The sequence below is a fragment of the Vombatus ursinus genome, unplaced genomic scaffold (assembly GCF_900497805.2).
Source record: "Vombatus ursinus unplaced genomic scaffold, bare-nosed wombat genome assembly UNPS02001287.1, whole genome shotgun sequence".
In the NCBI taxonomy this organism is placed as follows: Eukaryota; Metazoa; Chordata; class Mammalia; order Diprotodontia; family Vombatidae; genus Vombatus; species Vombatus ursinus.
The window spans coordinates 4199292-4220132 of NW_020941065.1; the positions used below are offsets into that span (position 1 = coordinate 4199292).

Sequence of the window (20841 nt, forward strand, 5' to 3'; positions counted from 1 at the left end):
TGCATAAACTGTGTTTCAATGCTTATTGTTTGTGAGCTTAAAAATAGCATCTGACTCAGTAAAATCAAATGCTCCCTTAAAGGATTTCCTCCATCAAAAAGAGTCCCAGGAACATATCAAATTATACAAAATTAACTACAATAATAATAATTAATGTTTATATGGAATTTTGAGGGTTAAAAAGCACTTTATAGCTATTATCAGATTTGATCCTAACAATAGTGCTATGACACATCTGCTTTTGTACCCCATTGGTATCAATAATGTGCCAATAGTTTTAAAGGAAGGGAGTAAGTATTGTGGGTGGACCCCCTCTATAGAATATATAGGAACATATAGAAAAGAGTCCCACAGGATAAGAAGGAAGAGATGGCTGGTGCTATGTACCCCTGGAAGGTACCCACATTAGTGAATTCACAGGTCTATCAGAATATCAACCTAAAACATAAGAGACTATGAGAGCTATGCAAAAGAAAGGTACTAAATGTCCTCTCACTAAAGATCCTCAAGGTAAGGCTGGGGACCCACATATAGGGAAAGTGAAGGACTTTCTTCAGGGACAGATTGGCTTCTTAGTTCCTTTCCATCTCTGATTCTCTAGGGCCTGTTATGTAATGCATGCATGATCTTAGACAGTGTGGTCTAGTGGATAGAGATCTGGCCTAAGAATTAAGAAGACATGGGTCAAGTTCTGTCTCTGGTACATACTGTCCCTGTCATTCTGGGTAAGTCATTTAATGCCTTGTGCCCCACAGAAATTCTGCAAAACTGGAAGGTTCAGAACCAACCAACTGGCATAGGTAGAGTGACCTTAACTGCAGTTTCCTATACCAGGAAAATCATAGGGCCAATTAAAATGGCAAAACAGTCTTCATTACACATCAAATAAAATTGCTTAGGTCTTCAATTTATGCCGTTTGATGATCAGTTGAAGGAAATGGGAATGTTTATCCTGGGCAGGGAAGACTTACAGGTGGGGCGCTAAGGGGGTGGGGCATGAGAGCTGTCGTAGTGTCAAAGAGAAGAGACATCAGATGTTTTTCACTTGGCTCCAGAAAATGGAATGAGAAGCCATGGTGGAAGTTACAAAAAGCCAAATTTAAGCTTGATGTTAGGGAAAGCCCCTTAACAATGAGTGTAGTCCCCAATTTCCTCAGTAGTTAGCAGGTCCCCTCTCATGAGAGGTCTTCTGGCAAAAACTGGATGACCACTTGTCAGAAATAGTGTCAAGGCAGATTCTTTTCCAAGTATGATTTGGGCCAGATGGCCTCTGAACAATCAATCAATCAGCAAGCATGTGTCCAGTGCCTATACAATGTGCCTGCACTGTGCTAAGTGCTGGGGATGTAAAGAGAAGCAAAAAAAAAAAAAAAAGATTCCTTACCCCAAGAAATTTATGGTTTATTGATCAATCAATCAATAAGGGTTCATTTGGTGCCCACTATGTGTCAGGCGCTTTACTAGGAGCTATAGATACTAAGACAGTAGTGAAACAGTGTTTTCCCTCAAGGAGCTTACATTCTATCAGAGTAGACCATGTGTAAGTATGTGCAGAACACACACACACACACACACACACACACACACACATTAGTTTGGGCATCAGGGCTTCTTCTATCTCTGAAATTCTGTTTTTCTTATCCCGTGTAATTCTAAAAATTCACCTTCATACAGAAGAAAAACAATCAATGGTTTCTTTCTAAGCTGTTTGATCTAGAGATTAGCCCATGCTTGTGTTTGGTTAGAGAAGAACCAGGAACCCGGAGACAAGCTTTCTGGCTTGCATGCTTTGTTGGCTAATGCCACTCCAAACCCAACATTTCCAGCACAGAGGGCCCAGAACCTATAGCATTTCCACTCTATGCTTCCCATTGTGTCATTTAGGGGAATGATGAAGCACGTCTCAACAGTACCCAGCTAGGTCACAGCGTGGAGCCTTCCTGTCTCTCTGTAGGAGAGAAGCGGCCTCTTGTACTCTCTCCCCAGGCAGATGGGAGCTTTCCTTTCTTCGATTTCACAGAGCATTTTGCCTGGATGTCTCCTTTATATTTATCTTACTCTCCCTTCTGTGATGTTCACAAAATCAGAGAATGTCAGAGTTGCAAAGGATCTTAGTGGCCATCTAGCCCAATCTGTCTCTGAACAAAAATATTCTTAAGGCGCAGTAGTCCACGTCTCTAATTCCTGATATCAGGGAGACTTAGCACAATGAATCTGTCAAGCTCGAGAGTTCTGAGTTTCAGTGGACTATAATGATCAGGTGTCTACACTGTCTGGCATCAGTATGGTTAGCCCCCAAGATCTGAGTGCTACCAGGTTGCAAAAGAGGAGTGAACTGAGCGAGGCCAGGAACAGAGCAGGTCAAACCTCCCATGCCCACTACTTCCCAAGGTAGTCCATATTTCACTTTGGGATAGCTCTCATTTGTAGTATTTCCTTGTATCAAGACTAAATCTTCCCCTTTTCATCTTCTATCCATTATTCCTGCCTTTGCCTTCTGGGGCCAAACAAAACACATCTGCCCCAGACTTTGTCTTCTCCAGGGTAAAAACCTTCAATTGCTTTAAATGATCTTCTTATGGTATGGAGAATGAACTAAAGAGACTTCACCATTGAATTGTCCTGTCTTCCGCTGCTCACCATTCAAAGGTAAATTCCTTGAAAGCAACCATATCAATATTATATCCCCCTGTCCATCGCAGAGGGCCATATCCATAATAGTTGCTTAGTAAAAGATTGTTAAACGGAATTTACAGAACCAAATGAAGTCTTTGAAGGCATGATGCGTACACCAGAGAGAGGGCCCGTTCTTTTTTTTTTTATTTCAAATACTTTAATAAGAGTTTTGTGCAAGGCATTTAAAACACCGGTTTGTGAGGATAAACTCCATTGGAGGGAGAGAATACAGAGCGCAGGTAGCCATGGAGCTGAGCAATTTTCTTGATTTGGGGCAGGATCTGAGAGTCCACGGTTTTCTGATCAGCCTTGCGCTGCTCTGTAACCTTGTATTTCTCTTTTTACATGTCAAAAATCTCTCCTTGGTGTCTAGGTTTACAGAGCCTCTTCCTGAAGTAAGCATCAGTAAGATGATTTGGAATTTTTACACCTGAAAGGTTAGCCCTGGTAGCGGTGGCAATGACAAATTTCTGATGGGTCCTTCTCAGAGGAACACGGTTGATGGTTAGAGGTCCAGGCACCAGTAGCAAGCCACTGGCCAACTGCTTCAGGAAAACGACTCGCTTGGCCCTGTGGGGGTCAGTGAGCATGATCAGAATCATGCCCAGGGTGATGCTAGCTCAAAGTCTCCTCATGCACTGGCTGAGGAGTTTTTTGCCATGACTTAGGCAGCTTTCTAGCCACATTCTCAGTCGGGTAATACTTATGCATTTTGTGAATCTTTACCATACAGGTTCCTCCATTCTTATAACCACCAACTGGCTTCGAGATAGTAGCAGGCACCTTTTCTTTCTTTTTCCTTTCAATCCAAGTTTTTGGAGCAGCGTATTTCCACTTGTACATGGCTCTCCTGGAATATATTACAGATCTAGTGTATCTTTGGGCCAGGACTGGGTTCTGACTGCAGTGCTTTCGAGACTTTTTCACCACCTTTTCAGCCACGTCTTCCCTTTTGTTCTCCTTTTTTTCGTTTCAGACTTTCTTTTCCTTTGGTTCCTTTGGGGGATTTTGTCCGCCATCTTGAGAGAAGGGAAAGAGCAGGGCTCATTCTTCTCAACCTAGGATTATAGGGCTCAGAATTGAAAGGGGCCTTAGCCATCACCTACTCCTCAATCCCTTCATTTTTATTCTCCACTACAAATGTAGGTGCATGACCATTACCAGCATGGCAGCCTTTTGGTTCATGCTCATTGTAAGCAATGGAAGGCAAGATGGCCAAAGGGTCAGTAGAAGGTTTTTTATCATCTTTGTGTGCCAGATAAAGCTAGCCCCCAATTCACCTCTGGGAGGAAAGCCAGTGAGATGGCTTCCTTTGGGCTATTATTTCTTTGTTTCTTCTGGTTTTACTTAGAGTGAAAATATCATTTTGGATCATAACTTCATAGATTTAGGGAAAGAAGTTTAGAGGTGAATGAACCCAACTTCTAGTTTTACAAATGAGGAAACTGGAACCCAGAGAAATAAAGGGGTTTGGTCTAGAACTCACAAGTTGGAGTATGGGGTGGTGAGAAATAACCATTGGATTTGAAGTTAGAGGTCCTGGGTTCAAATCCCAGTTTTGTCACTTACTCATTGTATGACCTTAGGCAAGTCACTAACCTTCCTAGGCCTTATTTTTCCCATCAACAAATTGAGGGGTTTGGACTAGAAGATTCCTAGGACCCCTTCCAACTCTAACTCTGTGATCAATGATTTATTCTATGACCTTAGGCAAGCCATTTAGCTCTCTCATCAGTAAAAAGAAGGGGTTGGATTAAATAATTCTCAAAGTCTCTTCTAGCTCCAAATACATGATCCTATAAATACTCATCCTCTATTTCCAAATGCAATGCTCTGTTCAGTGGCGTTGTGTGCTATTTCTATTGTTCCATGGGGAATTTGGTTCAATTCTCCCAATAGTGTATTAATTCTTGGGTCATTGTCCAAACAACCCACATTCCTTGTGGTGGGATTTGTCACTGGTAGGGTAATTAAGTCTCCTGTGCTCCACTACAACCCAAATCAATTCATCACACAAATCATAAAAGATAGGGAGTGGTCTAGCCTACACACTTCAAGGAACCTCTCTGATCATATGTATCACATGGCTAAACATTGGGTGGTTTCAAAAACACTTTCCTTTATTATAACTATGTAGAAAGAGTGATGGAATTTAAGTCAGAAGACCTGGGTTCAAATTCAACCTCTACCTTTATCACCCTGGACAAATCACTTCACTAGGACTTCTAAGGTCCCTTCCTGCTCCAGATCCATTATGTTAAATTATGAGACTAGAACAGATGACCTGGCCATCCTTTCCAGTTCTAAATCTATGATTCTAAGCTTGGTAGTACAAATACTATCATCACATTTCAGAGGAGAAAAACCGAGGCTCGGAGAAGTAGCCCAAAGTAACTAGTTCAATATCAAACAGTGAGCAAATATCCAAGCTAGAATTTGAAGCTGACTTTCCCTGACTCCAGGGCCAATGTTTTCCCACACCACCATGCTCATCCTCAGAAGGAAACCATCTACAAGTTGAAGTCAATAGCCCTAAACATCTGTTTGTGCTTGGTAACATATCCAAGCTCAGACAAGATCCAGGACCATAACTAAGGTTGTTAAATTATGAAATACTTCTTCCACGGCGATGTTTCAAGGATCCATGATGCTGTTGGTGTGGGAGCAACTTTTGCCTATGACATTAACAAACATTCTGTATTTTCACCGATAGTTAAAGGTCATTGTGGGAAAAAAAAATCCTTATCCTGGAGCCTAATAGTGATGAAACTGTCTGAATTAGCTAGGTTTATCAATCAATAAGCATTTATTAAGGCATCTGGGTGGTGCCATAGTGCATAGATTGCCAGGCCTTAAGTCACGAAGACTCATCTTCATGAGATCAAATCTGGCCTCAGACACTTACTAGTTGTGTGACCCTGGGCAAGTCACTTAACCATGTTTGCCTCAGTTTCCCCAATTGTAAAATGAACTGGTGGCAACCCGCTCCAATATCTTTATCAAGAAAACCCCCAACGGGGTCATGAAGAGTCAGACTTGACTGAAAGGACTAACCAATAACAGATACTGGGATAATTAGAAGGCAAATAGGACCTGCCTTCAAAACACATTACATTCTATCAAGGAAGATAATATCTCCCAAGAGTAATAATAATAATAATAATAATTAGTGTTTTATATAGCACTTTGAGGTTTGCAGAGCACTTTATAAGTATTTAATTTATCCCATGACAACCCTGGAAGGTAGGTGCTATTATTATCGTCATTTTACAGATGAGGAAACCAAGGGAAATAGATGTCAAATGACTTGTCCAGGGTCACACAGCTAGTAAGTATCTGAGATTGGATTTGATCTCAGGTCTTCCTGACTCCAGGCCCAGTGCTGTATTCAATATACCATTTAGCTGCCTTTTATATATGATCTAAGTATCTACAATACACATTCAAAGAAAAACACAAGGAGGGCAGCTAGGTGGTACAGTGGATAGAGTACCAGTCCCGGAGTCAGGAGGACCTGAGTTCAAATCTGACCTCAGACACTTGACACTTACTAGCTGTGTGACCCTGGGCAAGTCACTTAACCACATTGCCTAGCCAAAACCAAAAACAAAAACAAAGAAAGACACAAGATGGAAACATGCTAGCAGCTAAGGGGCTAAGGAAAGGCCTCTTGGAGAAAGCGATTCAAGTAGATCATTGAAGGAAGTCACAGACTTCAAAAGGTAGAAATAAAGAAATTCTAAGCATGGAGGGCAGTCAGTGCTGAGGCGTGAAGACGGGAAACGAAGGGTCATTTTTTCGGTAGAAAAAACAAATGGGGTCAAAAAGAGTCAGACAATACTGAAACAATGAACAAAAATAACAAAAACTAACATTTATATAGTGCTTCCTATGTGCCAGGCACTATGCTAAGCGCTTTACAAGGATTCTCTTCTTTGATCCTCCTTATGAAATGAGGGGATTGGACTGTTAGGTTCTCCTCTTTTCTAGCTCTAGGTCTCAGATCCCACACTGGAGGTTCTGCCCTAGAGAAGTCTGGACTTTGCATACAGCAGTGCATGGTAAATACAGCTAACAGTTAACAGACAAAGTTACTTCAGCATTCCTCTCTTTAGCCTTCAAGCCACTTTTTAAGAGCAGTTCATCTGAGTTAGTCTCACTCTCTTAAATGTGGTTTCACTCGCTTACTAGCCCGCTAGAAACACTCCCTTCCCTCCCATCTCCTGTGTCTTTTTTTTTATTTCCAAGTCAAGCCTGAAAAAAAAAGTACATGTAGAAAATCCTGTAATTACCAGATCTGATTTTTATTTGAGTCTCTCTTCTCTCCTACGTCACCCCTAAGTTCCTCTGTTAATGGCCTCTAAGAAAACTCCAATGTGTGTCTGAGGAAGAGAGAACATGTCTGAATGGAAAGCGGAAGGCTCTGTGTGTGTGTGTGTATGTGTTTAGGTACCCAACAAATTTTGCTCCTGCATGCACAAGCACCTTAGTGGGGGCAGGCAAAGGCGATACGGAGAAAGACGAGGAATTTTAAAAGCAATGACCATATGAGCATAGATTTAGAACTTTAAGAGACCTTAGAACATAAAAATCTTTCCTAGTGACACATTTCGGTACTGCTGGCTCTGTTACGCACTGAATACTGGCTGTAGGACCCTGGGCAGTCTCTCCACGTCTCGTTGTCCCAGGACAATTTTCTAAAGCTGTAAGTTATGAGAAAGGGGCCTTCTTTACTGGGACAGGGAGTGGCCTCTTTGGGAATTCTCTCTACCAATGAAATCACAGTTCCAGTCCTGTTCCATCTTTTTGTTTTTACATCACTAATTCTGAATATATCCTTCCCTCCTCCCCCACCCAGAGCACTGTCCCTGGTAACAAAGATTTGAAAGAGAAGAGAAAAAAAGCATTTCAGCAAAAGTAACTATCTCATTAACTGTCTGACAGTATATGAAATATTCCCTTCCCATAGTCCCCTACCAGAGGGGAGAGAGATGCATTTTTCTTCATTCTTCAAGAGGAAGGGCAAACTATTCATTATAATTACCCAAAGTGGAACATAGAATTTTAAAATTCAAAGCAACCTCCTAATTACCCTCTTCCTGCACATGGCCTCTTCCCAGAAAAGAAAAATCTTCCCCAGCCACTCAAGTACATCCACATGCTCTCCATACTAGGGTCTGTTCCCTCTGTGTGAGACAGGGATGACAGCCCTCTTTAATCCTGTTCGATTCATCCTCACTCGAGCCAGGACTGTGCCTAGGTGCTGTCAGCTGAATCACCTACACAGGACAAGGCTGAAAGCAAGAAAAGTCAGACGGGTCTGTCACATATGATAATGACGGCAATGACTACGATGAGGATGTTGATGGTGATGATGATGATGATGATGATGATGATGATGATGATGATAACAAATAGCAAAGTGCTTTTACATACACTCTCCTCTCTTTGTCCTTGTCTCTGTCTGTCTCTGCATCTCTCTCATACCATCTGGGTGTTTCTCTGTATTTCTTCCTTCTCTTTCTCTATTTCTCTTTGTGTCTATGTTTGTGCGTCTGTTTCTGTTTATCTCTCCATCTGTCTCTATGTCTCTGCCTGTCCCTCTGTCTCTGTCTCTCTCTTCCCCAGTTGTGTATGTCTCTGTATTTCTCCATCTTCTCTGTCTCTCTATCTCTCTGTTTGCATCTGTCTGTGACTGTCTCTATGTTTCTGTCTGTCTCTTTGTCTTCTCTCTATATATCTGTCTGCCTCTGTATCTCTCCCTCTCCTTTCTGTACCTTTTCTCCTTTCTGTCTGTCTTTCTCTGTCTCTATCTGTCTCTGCCTCTCTGTGTGTCTCTATCTCTATCTCTCTCTGTCTCTCATCTCTGTCTGTCTGTCTTTCTGTCTCTCTGTCTCTCATATCTCTCTCCCTGTCTGTGATCTCTCTTATCTCTGTTTCTGTCTCTCTGTCTCTCTGTCTCTGTCTCTCTCTCTCTCCCCCCCTCTTTATCTTAACTCATTCTCCCTAAATCACCCAGATTTGAAGTACAAAGCCACTCACACAGACTGATCCCATTTCTGACTGGTACAGGAGCTTTGATTGGTTCCATTTCTGACCTAGGAACATTCACTCCCTCCTTAGGCAACCTGGACCCTCCCTTCCCCATTCTCCAGGTCTCACCATATTGGTGCCATGTGCCTGATTAGTTTAAACTTCACAGCTCAGGATTCCAGGGCTCAAGCGACCCACCAGTCTCAGCCTTTCCAGTGGCAAGGATTCCAAAGGCATCCCAACACACTTTGCGTTCTCTTTTGTTTTTGATTCTCACAACGGTGCTTTGAAGTAGATGCTATCATTATCAGCATTTTACAGAGGAGAAAAATGAAGTTGAGAGTGGTTAAATGACTTGTCTAGGGTCACACAACTAGTAAATGTCTTAGGCATAATTCAGACTTAAATCTTCTATCCTCTGCCCCACCACCTGGTGGTAACACTGGATAACGGGACCCACAGGAAAGGCAATGTCTGGGAAGGAAACATATAATGGGGGGGGAGTTGCAGGTTGCTGTACCCAGATCTCAGGCCAAGATCACATTCTAAACTAATGTACCCCAGCTGCCCTCCTCTTTTCCCTTCCCCAACACACACTCACAACACTGCTACTGCTACCACTATCCATTCACGCTAAGCTCACCATGGCCTTTTGGGGCTGCTGAGAAAGGGTCCGATTTGTCCAACCCAGTTCCCTGGCAGAAGCCTCCTCAATTTTAAATCCCAGGCCACAGCCTAGCAGCGATATTTGGGAAGCCATTCTGGCCACACTGAAGGGAGCAAGTCACTGTTCTGTTCCAGAGAGAGTAGTTTAGCTTGGAATGCAAGCTCCCTGAGGGCAGAGATTACCTTTTTTCCCCATTGAATTCCCAGCACTTAGAACAGTGTTTGGCCCACAGGAGGCTATAATAAATGTTACTTGAATTGAATTTGTGGATATGAGGGACTCCTATCCACCTGTTCCTAAGTGGTATGAGCTTGTGTGTTAGCTGTGTGAGAAAAGATGCCTCATTGTCTCTCCTGTGTTTTTCACATGAGAATGGGAAGAATTAGCTCATGGCGTCTTGTAATGTAGCAGTGACGGAACAGTTTTGCCTCAGTTGGATCAGTTACAGAAGATTAGGTAGGGCAAGAGGTATTCCCCTGGGATCCGGTTAGAGAGCTCAAGACAGACTGATTCAAGACGCTCATCAAGCCACTGGGCCATCAACTGAACTGCACCAAGAACCCAGGGCTATTTCATTAGACCTGCCAGCCAAGCAAAGACTCGATATAAAGAAGTCCGTATCCTCTAGTCCAGAGAGAGATGAGAGAGATCAGAGACAGGTGGAGAGAGAGGTATGAGAGACAGGGAGAGAGACAGAAAGACAGACAGACAGAGAGACAGTGAGAGAGATGAGAGACAGAGAGAGATAGAGATAGAGACACACAGAGAGGCAGAGACAGAGACAGAGAAAGACAGAGACAGAAAGGAGAAAAGATACTGAAAGGAGAGAGATACAGAGGCAGACAGAGATAGAGAGAGAAGACAAAGAGACAGACAGAAACATAGAGACAGACATAGATAGATGCAAACAGAGAGATAGAGAGAAAGTGAAGACAGAGAAATACAGAGACATACACAGCTAGAGAAAGAGAGAGACAGAGACAGAGGGACAGATAGAGACAGAGAGACAGATAGAGAGATAAACAGAAACAGAGACACACAAACATAGACACAAAGAGAAACAGAGAAAGAGAAGGCAGAAATATAGAGAAACACACAGATGGTATGAGAGAGATACAGAGACAAGGACAAAGAGAGGAGAGCATACGTAGTCCAGGTTCTGGTCCTAACTGTAGAGGATTACTATGTTTTGATACCTTAGGGCAGCTACCCCAAAACCACACACATTCCAGTAGGTAAGGGTCTCAGAACATGACTCTAGACAAAACCAGTAGATCCCTAATTGGCAGGCTCTCGTCAACATGACCCCATTGTAAGGTGCCACTGTGCCTAGGAATTATCATCAGCACTTCCCAGTACTGGGGCCTTGCTGGGTGGCACTGGTGTTAAGCAGGTTACTTTATCTGTGCTAATGAATGGAATTAATTAAAATGTTTGTCCCATCAGGTAATAATCTAGCTGAAATGTATGTTCTAGAGATAATAATGGGGCAGCTAGGTTGCACGGTGGTTAGAACACTGGGCTTGGAATCAGGAATTTTCATCATCATGTGTTCAAATCTGGCCTCAGATACTTACCAGCTTGTGTGACCCAGGACAAGTCACTTCACTTTGTTTGCCTCTGTTTCCTCATCTGTAAAATGAGCTAGAGAAGAAAATGGCAAACCACTCCAGAGTTTGCCAAGAAAACCCCAAATAGGGTCATGAAGATTTGGACATGACTGGAAAATGACCACATAATCAACAGTTCTAGTTCATAGGTATCCCCGCTGTTCAAAGACCCTTTGATCTAGAAGGTACCTTAGCACTCATCTATTTAACTGATAAGAAAACTGAGGTGTGGTAATATACAGTGGTAAAACAGAAACAACACAGGATTTGGAATTAGGAAGAGCTGGATTTAAATCCCACCTCTGACATTTACTAGCTGTGTAACCATGATCATATCACTTTAATCCTCTGAGGCTCAGTCTCCTTATCTGTAAAATGGGGACCACAGTACCCTGTAGTACCTAACTCACAGGTTTTCTGTGAGGCTTCTATGAGACCCTAGAGCTGGAATCCAACCTTCTCATTTCATAGCTGGGGAAATTGAAGCCTGAAACTATAAGGGAAAGCATTCTGCCAGCCATGATGTGTTGTATAAATACCAGCTATTGTTTGACTTACCCAAGGACACACAACCTATTAGTTTTGGGTCAGCCAGCCCTCATAGGTCTGAGGCAGCTGTTTTCTCATAGGCACCACTTGACACACTTTACATAATGAAATATTCCAGGAAACTAAATGTAAATTGGTTTGTTTTCCTTTCAGCAGATCAAACCACATTCAGTGGAAGGAACTAGGGATATTCAGCCTGGAGAAGAGAAGGTTTGAAGCATGGGGAGTAGGAGGTGAAGAAACAGGAGAACTGTCTTTCAATATTTGAAGGGTCGTCACATAGAAGAATTGGAATTTTTCTAATAGAAGCAGGAACAGTGCGTGAAAGAGGTTGATTTCAGTTGGATATTGAAAGAATCCTCCTGCCAATGAGAGCTATCCAGAGGGAAATGGGCTGTCCTGGGAAGTGATGGGTTTCCCAGCCTTGGAAGCCTTCATGTAGAGGCTGAAAACCACTTCTCAGGAACGTTCTGGTGGGAATGCCTTTGGCATGTGGGAACGCCTTCTGAGTAGGTAGCTCTAAAGTCCCATCCAGCTCTCAAATTCTGTTATATTTTTAGTCTCATGCACAGGAGTTGCATGGACTTTTTTTTAAAGTTAATAATCACTCTTCCACTGTTTAACCCAGATCTTGGCCAACTATGGCCCATTGGCCAATGCTAGCCCACAGACTATTTTTGTAAGCCTGGTGAGCTGAGAATGATTTTTTACATTTTAAAATTAAGTTTTATTATATTAAACCCACCGGGGGTTGCTCAGCCCAGTCTTCCAACCTTTCTCAGTGATGAAGGCCCAGATGCTGGCAATCTCATCTTCACCCTGGGGGTTATATATTCCACCAAACAACAAAAGAACAGTCAGGAATGAGGTCTGTTTCTCTATGGTTCTCAGAGACCCACTTCCTCTATCTCCCCAACTCTATCCCTGTAGTGGGGGGCAGTGATCACCTCAAGTGATCACATCCCAAACCCCTCCACTCTTCAGGTGTTTTCATCTGGTTTCAGCTGACCTGAGACATGGACCTGAAGGCTGGTAAGATGGGATATAAATGTAAGTCTTGGTTTTTTGTTGTTGTTCAGTCATTTCAGTCATGTCTGATACTTTGTGACCCCATTTTGTGGTTTTCTATGCAAAGATTCTGGAATGGTTTGCCATTTTCTTCTCCATCTCATTTTACAGGTGAGGAACTGAGGCAACCAGAGTCAAATGACTTGCCCAGGGTCACCCAGCTAGTAAGTGCCTGAGGCTGAATTTGAACTCATGAAGTCAAATCTTCCCAGTCCAGTACTCTATCCATCACTCCATCTAGCTTCCCATAAGTCCTATTACAGCTGAATAAATATCAACTATTATTCTCATTCATAAGATTTCTTCCAGATCTAGCTCCTCGGAAACTTGATGAATGAATGAACTTTTAAATGTTCATTAAGCATACTATGTGCTAAGCACTGGGGATATGAATAGAAAACCTAAGACAGCACCTGCCTTCAAGGAGCTTACATTCTAACAAGGGGAGACAACTCATTTAAAGGAATATGGTGGTCAGAGAGAGCTGGTTGTCAATAGATGTAGCACAGTACTTGGAGGTCAGGAGGGTCTAAGTTCAAACTTACTAGTTAAGTAAGTCTGGACCAGTTACTTAATCTGCTTCAGTTTTCTCATCTGTGAAATGGGCACCTACCACACAGAATTGTGATGAGAAACAAGAACACATATGTGAAGAATTTGTTAATCTTGAAGTGCTATCTGGATGTGAGCTAGCTCTATATTGTGGTGTGTGACAGAGAATGGAGCCATAGGAAAGTAGACCAAACCGAGAGGCTTTCCAGTAGCAATAGCAGCATTGATTTGATTAGGGATCCAGGGCTCGGAAAGAAGGTGAGGGTGGTACCAGCCAGCAAGAGCCAAGAAGATGGCCAGGTGATAGCTGAAGTGGAGAGCCCCAAGCAATCACCAATCAAAGCAGCGAGACCTCAGGGCGGTCCAGAGAGGAAAGGATTAAACCCCGTTCAGAATGAATCACACACTGTTTAAACTGAGAGACCAAAGATAATATGAGCACAGATCCCGACTTGGAAGGGGCTTCAAGGGTCATCTCTTCCAGCCCTTCATTTTACTTTTAAGGAAACTGCAACCCAGAGAGGAGAGGAGACTCACCCAAGGTCACACAGAAAATCGCTGGCGAAGCCAAGACCAGAAGGCTTATTCTGCAATCTTTCCATCCTACACTCTAAGCTTGCCTCACAGGGTTGTTAGAAAGATCAAATAAAACAATGTCTGTAAAAGGAAGTACAAAGCCCAATATAAATTCAGGGGATTATTACGATTACATGACCATGGGAAGCTGGATTTGTAAGAAAGGAGAGAAAAGAACAGGCCTGAGGGAAGAGTGATTTCTATGGGGGTGGGGGCAGGGATGGGGGAAAAGGGAGAGAAGGATGCAGAGAGGAGAATCACCCTGATACAGGCACACAAAGCACGCCGTTGAAGGCAAGAGAAAGACTGAGACAAAATAGGAGAGGATGGGGACACTTTCCATCATGGAAAGAGCAGGTTTTTTTTTTCCCCTCCCTGGATTCAAAGAGGAAAGTGCAGTCAGATATATTCAACAGTTGAACAAAGAACAAAATATTTGTTCCGGTAAATACCCGCGTCTTTCAGAAAGAGTGCCTGAAACATTTCTGCTCTCTAAAGGACCTCTTATGAATTCAGAGCCCCTCGAAGGCCACAGAAACGTGTTTGTTCTCAGAGGCGACTTTCCCCTTCAGAGAAAAAGAACAGGCTGGAGAGGAGGGTCAGGCCATGGTGCTGTTTTGCTGCCAGGGTCTGAGGGTGTGGGGTGGAGTGCCCTGAAGTTCCTGCAGCTTGCTAACCACTGCAATTTCGACGTGCTAATGGAAATCCAAACACAACAGGCAGTGGGCACAGATGCGGCCTAAGCAAAAGAATAGAGGAGAAAAACGACCGTGTATCTCTCCAGAAGGAAGGATGCTTTTTGGGTTTTGTTGGGGGGGGGGGGTTGAAATACATCTGTTCTTTTATCTTTGCCTCCTTTTCATGTGTGAGCCCACAGCTGCTGTCAGGTGCCAGTTGTTTTGAGGAAGGCATAGGGTACATTCAGGAGTCTAGATGCGGTGATGGAAGCCTCAGTCAAAAGAAATAGAGATACTTTTATATGGTTTTCTTTGGAGAGGCAGTGTGCTGGTATGGATAGAGGACTGGCCTTGGAGTCATGAAAATCTGAGTTTAGATCTTGCCTCTAAGACTTAATAACTCAGTGACCTTGGGCAAATGACAACTTCACTTAGCCACAGCTTCCCTCATCTTAAAATGAGCTATTGGGTTTGATGACCATGCTCTTATGAACGAGCAAATCCAGTCTAGAATCCAGCAGACAGCATGTTTTTTTTTGTCTGGCACACAGTAGGTATTTAATAAATGTTTATTGAATAAATGAATGAATGAATACTCTCTTTAAATCCTGTGTCCGTGTTGGGGAGTGGGCCATCATGGAAGAGAATTGGCCAGCTGTTTCCTTTAATGTCATTCTAGTTCCTTCCTCCATTGTGTTTGGCTGGAAAATTGTCCCTCTGCCTTCTTCCTTAGTCCCAGAGTCTCTTTCCTCCCATTGGTGAGGTCTTCTCCCTTTTGGGGAAGGCCCCAGACTAGCCATCTCTCATTATGAAGATTATATTACCATGCCTTAACTGTCTCCTCCCTCTGGTCCTGCAAGCCCCTTTCTCTTATTGGTGAGTTCTCACTGTGTCCTTATGCAGACTCAGTGAGGTTCAGAAGGCCAAAAGCCCAGTACAAGGAAGCACAGGACTGACAAGACTGCAGAAGAAGCCAGCTTTATTGAAAGGAGATACACTTAAAACAAAGGGCAGCTGAGGAGAAGGATGGAATCAGGTCCATTGAGCCCATTGGACCCATTGGGTCCATTGTTCACTCTTCTGGGGCTCCAGAAGAAATGGGGGACTCTTTACCCAGCACTAAATGTCTGGTGGGTCTTTATCGGGTTCATATATGGCTTCCTGTAGAAAATCTGATTTTAGATGAATCTTAAAGGAAAGCTGGGGAATCCATAGCTGGGGTGGAGGAGAGAGAGCATTCCAGGACTAGAGGACAGTCAGAGAAAATGTCCAGAACTGAGAAATGAAGTGTCAGCAGGCATTTAATCAATGCTGAAGTAGAGGGTATAGGATCTGAATATATGAAGGTACGGGATTTGTTACAAGCACTTTATTTTTTTGCTAGTTCAACTACACATATGGTCTAAACATCAATACTGGAGACCAATGTTGTCAACTCAGCAGTAAAAAGGTCGCCAGAGAGACAAACTTCCAGCCAAACATCCATTTGGGAACTTTTCATCCCTCTGATGAGTCACAGTACAAAAACAGCCCCTTCTAGCAAAGCTGGAGAGCGGAGAAGTGAAAAAATAGGGCTTGCACCACATCATATCATTATCCTATACGTTCTAAAAGAATTGATGATCTCAACATAAAAACATGTTTAGAAATTGGAAGAGCACAGGATGAAAGTGATATTTCAGTTGAGAAGAGGAAGGGAATTTTTGACTAGTCATCAAATAGAAGATTTAATGGGAGAAAAAAATAGATGGATTGATGATGACATGAAAATAAGGAGTCTTTAGATACAAAAAAAAGTAATGCATCCCAAATGAAAAGGAAAGAAATAGATTTGGCAGAAATAAGGTCTTAGCTATAGATAATCATGTTAAAATTCTTATTGACCTTCCCAGCTTCCAGTAAGTCTCAACTAAAATCCCATGTGGACAACTAGGTGGTGTAGCAGATAAAGTGCTGGGCCTGGAGTCAGGGAGACTCGTCTCTGTGAGTTCAAAACTGGCCTCAGACACTTACTAGCTGTGTGGACAAGTCACTTCACCCTGTTTCCCTCAGTTTCCTCATCTGTAAAATAAGCTGGAGAAGGAAATGGCAAACCACTCCAGTATCTCTGCCAAGAAAACCTCCAATCAGGTCATGAAGAATCAGATATAACTGAAACAACTGTACAACAACAAAAATAAAATCCCACCTTCTACAGAAACCTTTTCCCAATCTCTCTTAATTCCAATGCCTTCCATCCATTATTTCCTATTGATTCTATGCATAACTTTCTTTGTACATATTTGTATGCATGTTGTCTTTCCCATTATGTTGCAAGCTCCTTGAGGGCAGAGACTGTCTTTTGCTTTTTATTTTTTTGTATCTCCAGTGCTTAGCATAGTGCCTGGCACATAGTAGGTACTTAATGAATGTTTATTGATTGATTACATCCAAATAAATAAAAAAATTAATATAAATTGCTAAGAGTAGATCCAGTTTCCAATCGGTAAATGGTCAAAGAATAAGATAGGCCATTCTCAAAAGGAACAGCTCAACCCAGCAATAACCATCTGTTCAGCTGTTTGTCTAGCCTCAACCCTTCTCTTCTGGCCTTCAGTTTTGAATTGCCTCCTACTTATTGGACATCTCAAACTCAATATGTCCAAAACAAAACTCCCCCAGCCCTTCCCCTCTTTTCATATTTCCTATTATTGTTGAGGGTGCTACAACCCTCCCAATCATGCAGGCTCACAGTTTCTCCATTGCATTCACCATACAGAGCTCATCTACCTCTGTCTTGTCACTTTGAACTTCACAATATCTCTCACGTGTGTCCCCTTTTCTAGACTCACATGGCCACGATCTTGATGCAGACCCTCATCGTCTCATGGCTGGACTATAACAATTGCCTATTTGTTGGTCTCCCTTCCTCAAGTCTCACTTCACTCCATCCCTCCTTCACTAGATGCCAACATGATTGTAAACCCCCTAAACTCCAGTGGCGTCTTATTACCTCTCCAATCAAACACAATTTTGGGGGGGGGCTTTTAAAGCCCTTCATAACCTGGCCATTTTTCTCTTTCTCATCTTCTTACACTTTTCTCCCCTTTGCATACTCTACAATTCAGCCAAAATGGTGTCTCTGTTGTCCCTAGTACAAGATACTCCATTTCCTTTATCAATGCATTTTCACTAATTGTCCCCCTATACCTTGAACACTGTCCTTCCTTACTTCTGTCTCCTGGCTTCTTTCAAGACTCAGCCCTAATCTCAACTTCCCAGTCCCCACCACTGCTAATATCTTACCTCTGAGATTTCCTCCATTTTTTCACTGCCTCGAGACCACAGGTTCCCCATCCCTGGTCTGTACCTATGTATGTACCTAGTTATTTGCATATCGTCTCCCACATTGAGAATGTGAATTTTTCGAGGGTAAGGGCTGACTTTTTGCTTTTCTTTGTATCCCAGTTCTTAGCACAGTGCCTGGCACATAGTAAGAGCTTAATATATATTTGCTGACTGACTGACCTCCTGAGAAATTGTTCAAACTCTCTAATATTCAGAGAAATTCAAGTGGAAAACAATGCTATGTACTTCAGGATGTGTGTGAGATACATTCCAGAACACTAGCTTTCCATTCACTCCTGTGATCTCTTTAATCCCGCAGGCTATGGCAGGAAGTTAAGATTTTGGCTATGTTCCTACCCTTTCAGAGCTAGTGATGGGCTGATATACCTTTGGAGTGTTCCTGTGGATGAGGGAATGTTACACTGCTCCTGAGGAAGGAAGAGGGGCTGGTCTCATTGCATTAATATAAGCAAAGCCATAAGTAGGGTAGATCAACTGGGACTTTGCCCCAGGGAAGGGAAATTTGAAAGTCTCATTCCTGGGTAAGTTTCCTCTCTGCTCAGCCCCACCTGCAGCAGTAGCCTTGACCTGGAATGGGAACCTTTAAAACCTATCTCCTTTAGAATCTTTCAGAGTCACTGCCATTTGTTTCAGGAGCAAAAAAAAAAATGCTAGGTATAGCTCTGATTATTAAAGGAATATGATTCTCCTATTGGCAATCTCTCCAAAAATACAATCATAAAAACACTAAATCCTTGATAACTATTTGGCAGGGAGGTTGATGAACAAGTCCTCCAAGAATGATCAGCACTCTATTATGGACCATGTCGCAGTCTATAGGCTACAAACACATTAGCCCAGAGGACTTAGAAACAAGAAGTGTCATAAAATATGCCTGCTAGGATATGTGCCATCAGAAAGGGAGGCAGGCCAGTCCTATAGCAAGAGTGAGAGATGATAGATAGGCCCTCTCAGAGTACCCATAGAATGTTGAGAACCAACCAAAAGAAAGCACTTGGTACATTGGCTGGACATGTCTATTAATCAACTAGTAAGCATTCATTAAGCACTTACTCTGGATCCCAGGAACTGAGCTAAACACTGGGGATGCAAAGCAAAAAGAAAGTATGAAATGGTCCCTGCACTCAAGGAGCTTACATTCTAATGGCAGAAACAACACATTCAAATCAGAACATGCAATACATAAGATGTATATAAAGTAGCTGGATGACAACCTGAGGAAATTGTCATGGTAGCTGGAGTGGGTGGATGTAGGAAAGGTCTTTTAGAAGAGGAGTACTTGAGTTGAGTTTTAAAGGAGGCCAGTGGTTCTAAGAGGTTGGGAAGCAAAGCCTTCTGGGTATGGGAAGTAGCCAATGCAAAACACAGAGACCGGAGATAGGGTATAGTTTGAGAGGAAACACAAGAGGAACTGGTAAGTAGATCAGTATATTGTACATGGAGGGGGAGTATGTTATAAGAAGATTGGAGGGGAGGAGGGGCTGGGTTTTAGAGAGCTTGAAATGCTGAACAGAGGACTTCATCTTTGATCCTGGAAGTCACAGAAAACTCTTTTTTTTTAGGGATGGGGAGGTTGTTGCAACATTGTCAGATTGCAATTCGGGGAATATAATTTCAGCAACTGGATAGAGGATGAATTTAAATGGGGCAAGGAAAGCAATTGGAAATCTATTTCAATAGTCTGCCTGAGAGATGGTAAGAGTCTGAGCTAGTGAGTGTGGTGTCTGTGCAAATAGAGAGAAGGGGACAGATGTAAGAGACGTTGTAGAAAAACAAATGACAAAATTTGGCAACGGATTAGATATGGGGGGAGGGGAGAAGTTAAGGATGACACAGAGGTTTTGAGCCTGGATGATGGCGATGCTCTTAATGATAACATGGGAGGTCAGAAGATGAGAAGGTCAATCAATCAATGAACATTTATTGAGCACCTACTTTGTGCCAAGCACTGTGCTAACTGCTGGGGATACAAAAAAAAAAAAGACAATCCCTGCCCTCAAGGAGCTCACAATCTAACAGGGGAAAAAACATGCAAACAAACAAAGCAATCTATATACAGGATAAATAATTAAAACAGGGAGAACAGTGGAATAAGAGGGGTTAGGGAAGGCTTCCCGTAGACGGGGAATTTTAATTGGGAAGTAAAGGAAGCCAATAGTTGGTTTGGGGCAAAAGATAAAGAATCTTGTTTTGTACATGTTGAGTTCGAAATTCTTATGGAACATCATGAAGGCTGAGAAGGTTCTGTCCTGGTCGAAGATGAACCCACAACAATGAGATATTAAGGTTCTCAATTCAGGTGCATTGTTGAGAAAGTCTAGGGCAGCTCTTCTTAAACTGTAGATCATGACCCCATATCGGGTCATGTAACTGAATAAGGGGTCCAAAAAATTTGGCAACAGTAGAAGGTTTCTGAATGTGCAACGACCAAAAATTAATTCAAAATCAAATGCGTAATGAATCCAAGGTGTTTCTGGCAGCACTTGCCCATGTTGCATTTCGCAACTTCACTGCAACCTTGGTTCTGAACACACAACATGCGCACTTTGCACTGTGTATGCCATCACATCACACAATGCCAACAAACGCTGCCAGAAGCACCTGGGTTCTGATTCGAGGCTCTTGTATGTTTTTATTGTACATACAAAACTGTTAAATGAATTTTGGCTTGGGATTAGGACAGAATTTCCAACAATTTCTGAAATGGCCTTAAACATACTTCTGCCATTTGTACTAAGTATTCACATAAAGTGGCATTCTCAGGATTGATGATTATAAAATCAAAATATCAATCAACTCTGAAAAATGTTGAAGATGCTCTATGTACTTCAGTATCAAATATTCTGCCAAGAGTTAATTCTTTATGTAAAAATAAACAAGCACATCCATCTCATTAGTATGCAAATTTGCTTTCATCTTTAATAAATGGTAAAGGTATATGTATACCAAATAATTATTTTAAAATAATTTTCTTTGTAATTTATTATCAGTAAATGTTTAGTTTGTATATTTATTTTATATGCCTATATACCCAAGGTCGAATAAGAATTTCTCGGGCAAAAAGGCATCGTAAGTGGTAAAAGTT

At 42.3% G+C, this 20841-nt stretch overlaps 1 pseudogene; it reads right to left on the reverse strand.

The window, feature by feature from the left end:
• Positions 1-2858: 2858 nt before the first annotated feature.
• Positions 2859-17268, reverse strand: LOC114043196 (annotated as a pseudogene).
• Between the last annotated feature and the right edge of the window lie 3573 nt (positions 17269-20841).